Source organism: Pinus tabuliformis, chromosome X (genome assembly GCF_031772625.1).
Source record: "Pinus tabuliformis cultivar Carrire ecotype Pingquan chromosome X, CPIR1, whole genome shotgun sequence".
NCBI classification, from domain to species: Eukaryota; Viridiplantae; Streptophyta; class Pinopsida; order Pinales; family Pinaceae; genus Pinus; species Pinus tabuliformis.
This window is the reverse complement of record NC_142308.1, coordinates 250,890,651-250,897,383: the sequence shown is the minus strand read 5'-3', so window position 1 is coordinate 250,897,383 and position 6,733 is coordinate 250,890,651. Positions and strand designations below refer to the sequence as shown.

Here is a 6,733-nt window from a genome sequence, read left to right as displayed (position 1 = left end):
AATTAGTATTATATTTTTTTCATATAATCATTTATATATTAATATAATATTATTTATTAACTTATTTTATATATTAAGTATGATCTAAGGTTTTATTAACAATAAAATTAATTTTATTAATTTTATCATATTAATAAATAAAAATATTCTTTTTTATATATAGATATATATGAAGTTGATATTCATATAAGTTGGTTAACATACTGTCTCTTCGGAGACATCCGATAAAATTGGAATGATACAGAGAAGATTAGCATGGCCCCTGCGCAAGGATGACACGCACAAATCGAGAAATGGTCCAAATTTTTTCATAGACCATATATTGATGGTCCCCTTCAGGGAGGCGATGGCCTCTTCTAAATTTTGCACTACCATGATATATTATTGTACAGTCTGCAGTATTTTTCAGTTTTTTGATCTACATCTGTATAGCAATTATACACTATTGACCTGTTTTTGTATAGCGATATTGCACTACTATGATGGACATTGATCCTATACTGTATCCCTGTGGGTACTTATATGTAAATTTTGCTTTTTGATCAGTGGTGAAAACCACATTACAGCATATGCCTAAAGGCATCAACAGCATGTAATTTCTTATAATAGAAATTATGAATTTTCTTCTTCGGAAAAAAAAAAAGTTGGTTAACATAGATCTTCATATAATTTATTTAAATAACATGTTAAAATATTTTTAAAATGTATAAGGTTTATACATCTTACTCAAATATTTATTTCTAATTACTTTACATGAAATATATTTTCTTTACATGAAATTATATTAGGTCATATGGACAACTAATTAAACATGCATAACATATTCATTTTTCTTTTTTATTATGGCATACATTACTTTTCCAGAATATTTTATTTTTGGTTTAATAGGATACGTGTTAACTCCAAGTTGAGCATGCACACTAGGTTGTAGAATGAGCATCTCCGCTCAAAAATCATAAACAAAAATAACTAAATTACAATTTTATTTAAAATTATTTTTGTTATAAAAGACCTAATATATATGTTAAACACACATATAAAATCATGGAACAAGATTTTTAACTATGGAAATTTACCTCACCATAGAGATTCTTAATCTGTAAATAAGCGGTTGTATTACAGTTTCATTGGTCAATACCATGTCTTATCAATACCAAATGCCCAAAAAACCATAATTCACGACACCTATTTTGAAATATTCTTAGCAAAGTGATATTATAGTGTTTAGGTAGATTTGTAAAAGAAATGATTTTATATTTTACAATTTCAATTAGTATGGAAATGATCAACTATATCATGTTTCATAAATTCAAATATTTTTTAAAATTTTAAAAGTTTGTTTTTATATAGAAATGGGTCTATTGTTTACCAAAAAAAATAAAAGGTGTTGTTTAAGGAGGTGGTGATTTCCTTTAGATAAAGAATTTCTTGTTGGAACAATGGATTCAACACCATCAAAAACTCTTGGAGCACCCAAAATTCTAAAACTTGACTCAAAATAGTACCAAATTTTCTATTCTTTCTACTCTTTAAATTACTTTAAAAAAATACATCTCGAATACCAATTTAATATTTAACTTAATTATAATTTTAAAATTAAATTATTATTATAAAATACAACTCATCCATTAAATTTATTTAAATTATTATTATAAATAATAACTTACACAAAAATAATTGAAAAATTAAGAAAACACAATCCAGCGCCTACAAGTTTTAATTTATTTACGTTTGATCCAACCAAAGATTACTGTGAACGCGTGAAGATTATATGTGGCTCTCTCTAAAATTTTCAAAGTACATGGATGTCCCTTATCAGGGAATTATATTTTTTTCTATGGAAAAAATTATGCTTTAAACAATTTTTAATTGAAATTATGTTTTTAAGCATATATAGTCTTGTTTAAGATTGGATCATAAAATTTGAGGATCAAACCTCTTACTATTGGATTACAGGGAATAAATCATGTCTCATATAATTCTTAAGCGAAATTATGCCTCAAACAACTCTCAAACATATATAGCCTTCTCAGAATTGGACTACAAGACGTGTATGGATCAAACTTCCTCACCTAACTATTGGATTATGTCCTTGACACTTATCATCAAAAAATTATATACTAAATTTTAAACTAAAATAACTTAACACACAAAGAATCGATACAAGCCTTCTACGTAAAGGTAAACTCCATTAACGGTGACAGAAACCTGCATGGATTACAGTAGAGCCAGCACATGGACAAGCGCTATTCTGTCAGTGAGACAATAACATATCTCATGACAATCGGTATGAATATTCAACTTCCAGCTTGCAGTTGGTAGGAGCCTGGAATCAGCAACATAATTCGAAATTTCTTGTCCATAGCGTAGCCTACAAAATGTAATACGCCACTTTATGCAGTCTCCAGAGATGGCGATGCAGATTGTAAGGCTTTTTCAAATTTCTGATGAACATTTTTGAATGGATAACGATAGTTTGCACTGTAAACTTGCATTCGACAAACGTTGGATAGGGATACTCTGCACTGTAAATCAGTACGTATGCCTGAGAGCTTCTTTACGTACGGTTTTTTCAGTCGAAAAAATAAAACTTGTATTCTACATACAATTTCTTTGGTTGAAAATATAAAACTTGCATTCTACAAAACAATGTAAGATTTTTTTAGTTGAAAAAATAGAACTTGCATTTTACAAAACAATATTGGGAAGCTTTGTGTACTTCAAATTGGATTTGGCATCGATCAGAGTCAGAGGCATATGAAGGGCTGATAGAATCTCCAAAGAGCCGTAGTACATTATCGGATAAAGGTTTTTCAACTAAATCCTGAATGGCAGGCTGCAACTAGGAACCATCATATTTTTCTGGGCATCTTTAAGCCGATTGCAGATTCCCCGAATATTCGGGAATCAGATGGATATGGGCACGGTCAATTTTTCGAATATTCAGGAAATCTGCAATCGACTTATGCTCAAGGTATTTTTCTATAAAAAAAGTGTCACCTATTTATACATATATATACAAATAAAAGATTTCCCACTATTTAATTCCAAAAAATAAAAATAAAAAATAATGTATCATTTGTTTGGTATAGAGCTTAATTAATTTTTTTACGGAGAGGTTTTGTTTCAGCTAAACTTAGTTTTTTATGGGTAGTCTCTTATGGTTGGTATGGAGGCGTGGCTTTGGAGCCCAAAACAAAAATGAGATAAAAAGTTGTCTTGTGAAATATTGTAATTTTATAGTCAATTTGGGTCATTTATTAGGCAGAAGATTTAATCATAGAAGTTATGTTAATTTAAGGATTTTTTGCCTTAGAAAACAACCCTAAGCGTTTATATGAAGAAATTGTATTGGAGTTATGTATTTTTATTTTGTGCAAGAAAAAGAAACCAGACTATGTGAAAGGAAAAATTATTACAGATTTGTTTTATATTATATCTCTTTATTTTATTAGATAATATAAAAAAATACTCTGATTATTTCTATATGCATATAATCTAAATTAAATAAACCGCACATATATCTGTATCTCCTATTTCTGTATTTATATTTTCACAATATTTCATATATTCTATTACTTTGTAATTTAATATATATATATATATAGTCAGACTACGCGCCTATGATCTCCACAAACACGTAAAACTGTAACTACTATTATACTAAGATGGACGTTCCTCTCTTCAAGCCCTAACCAAGTCATTTGGAACAAGAACTCCCGAAAATAATATTTTGGTTCGACTGATCTAACCTAAGTTAGAATGACATTTTTATGAAATAAATCTTTGACATTTCTATTTTAAATTTCATTATTAAGAATAGATTTTGAGTGTAATTTCATTATATATGTAATATACCCATTATATACTGATTTTTCTTTTTTTTCAATATTTTTCTTTTTGAAGGAGACTTTATGTAACAATTATGTTCCTAAAAACTTCCCTTTTAAATTCTTTATTTAATTAATTCTCAATCGCATTAATACCTACTCTTCTCTTTTACCTCCCCAAGTAACATTTACCCTATCCATCTAATTTCTTTTTGAAAGAAAACTTATTTTATTTTGTAATTAATAAAATCTAGTTCTTGATTATAATTGGTACACTCTATGTTTCTTCCTTTATGATTGGTACCATAGCAGATAAAACTAGTTCGCTTATGAATTAAGAACAGAGTTTTTTCTCGTTTAATTTCAAGTCTCATTTAACGTATTTCATATATCTATATATAATCTTTTTTTAGTTTGTTTGTTTTCTTCTCTACTATATTTTGGTTTATAAACATTTTCATGACTGGGCACATACATTAATCAATTACATTATATTTTTTTAGTTTGTTTGTCTTTTTTTCTACACTATTTTTGGTTTATAAATATTTTCATGATTTGGCACATACATTAATCAATGACATTATATTTAGCATAACCATACATTTATCAATATTTATATCAACACTCAAACACATTATATCATTAGATTTATTTGAGTTCATGTATAATATGTGTTAAATGACATTCTCCATAAGCATGTGGTGTATTTCTCTAATTGATGAAGGAGCATCCGAGTGAAAATGTGACAGCTAGGAAATGTTTTTCTTTTATTTTATTTTGCTGCACAGAGAGAAAAACATTTTGAGTTTCTGTTTTATTTTGTTTCATTTAAAATTAAGGTTGACTCGGCCATTGTTCTTTAAAATTAGGCAAGCATATCAAGATAGGATTAGTTAGGGACTTGTTTAAAAAAACTATTAGAAAACTGAAAAGTAACTGAGGAACAATTCCTCAACTGTAAAAAAACTGCTAATAATGCATTGAAAAAGAAAAACCAAAGCTCATTGAGGGGTTGCCATCCAAAGAGGAGAGAGAGCTCAGAATTTGTAATTTACAATTGTTTTGAACATCTATAAAAGCAAACAATTCTAGAACATGTCATTAAGGAAGTAGGATAGTTTTTTTTTTTTCCCTTATGCATAAATGTTTTAGGAATCGTAATGAAAGCAAGACAGTGAACAACTCATTCAGAATCTAAATAGCATCGACAAGAATCTTGTAATAGAAGGCATCTTAGACCAGGTACTATACAAAGTTAAACCAGCATATACAATACATTTTTCCTTTTCCTCAACAAAAAAAAACTAGGTACTTTTATATTCAGCATTCAAGCATTCCTGTACATTTCATTTCATTTCCCATTTAACAGTTCACTGTACAAAATCTATAACCCTGAAATCGTGGAGGGTTTCGAAACCCATGCAAACCAAAAACATTACAGTTCACAGGCTAAATACTAGTCAAACAGTGAGGGCATGAAAACCTCTAAAACTATATACATACACGGAGGAATCGAAACCCCAAGGGTTATAACCAATTACAGACATAACAAGAAATAGAGCAAGTAAGAGGAAGTTGCAGCCACGGAAAGACCCTACCCAGGTTTCCCTAAGCCTGCGAACAATCCCAAGGACGAAGCCGTGGAGCAATGTTCCCTTGGAAGGACCTGCACACCACCACAACAGGTAGGTAGGGCCTCGAGACCAAAACAAAATGTACAAAAAACCAAGAGGGGAGTGAGAATTTACCTAGAGGAGGTCCGTTTCTGCGATGGAGGAAGAGAGCTGAGACCCACAACAGAGGGTTTCTCCCAACAGAAATTCCATGAGAGGGTTCTGCCTACTCACCAAGGAGCCAGAACGTTAGAGCCTCAAAAACGAAAGGGGAAATTGCAACCGGAACAAGAGGATTACCTGAGAGAGAGTTCGTTGAGCCATCATGTGCAATAGCAAGGCGAGAACCTGTGTTTGCAAAGCCGAATCATCAACAGACCAAACATCAAACACACAAATCACTACAACACAGAGCAGAAATGAAGTATGAGCCAAATGACAGAGACAAATAGACTTGTAGGTGGGAAAGTGACCTGAAACCCTCCAAAAACCAGAGAAGTGAATCACCACAAAGAGTGAGCAGAGGCATGGCACAAACAAACCACCACAGGGAACAAGCGAAGCACAGCAATAACAAACCACCATACAGGACAAGCAAGGCACAACACTTACCAACCATCGCAAGAACCAGGTGAAAGCACCAAGCACCCATACAACCAAACCAGACCATAGCAAAGAAGGAATGAATTCCAAATACCCTCGGCAAGTGTGATAACCCATGGTTGCAAACTCGAGGCCAATATGAAGGGCGGGCAGAACACCATAAAACACATTAAAACCTCATACCAAAAACCCTGCCACTGACTTTAATTCGAAAACGAAAGAGTTAAACGGTTGCTGCTACATGTCCCTCCTCAGGATTGCCACCAATTTTTGGTATTAGAGAAGATTGTTCCTTTCTCTTAGTAAAGATGGAGGTAGGAAGAAGGGGTTGAGGAAGAGCCATCAGAAGAGTAGCAGATGAAGGGTTACGAGAAGAAATTAGGATTTTAACTGCATATTTGGCAGCAGTGGAAGCAGGAAGGCATAGAGATCCGAAAGGTGGGGATCATAGTGAGGAGGAAAACACAACCACGATGGATGTGTCAGATGAAGAAGGACCAGAGATTAAACTATTGAGATCAGTTTTGTTGGCTAGTAGCAAGCCAAGACCGAAGCTTTCTAATTATGATGGTAGTTTGTCCACAGAGGCATTGTTAGATTGGATAAGTGAACTAGATAAATATTTTGAATATGAAGAAATCAGGGAAGACAAGAGGATCAGGTTTGCTATCACCAAGTTGAAGGACA

The 6,733-nt window shown here is 31.9% G+C and overlaps 1 non-coding gene across 1 annotated transcript; it reads left to right on the top strand.

The window, feature by feature from the left end:
• Nucleotides 1–205: 205 nt before the first annotated feature.
• On the top strand, nt 206–308 carry LOC149139316 (U6 spliceosomal RNA). The gene has a single exon (XR_016265415.1). It is a non-coding gene; the product is annotated as a U6 spliceosomal RNA (small nuclear RNA).
• Nucleotides 309–6,733: the final 6,425 nt, after the last annotated feature.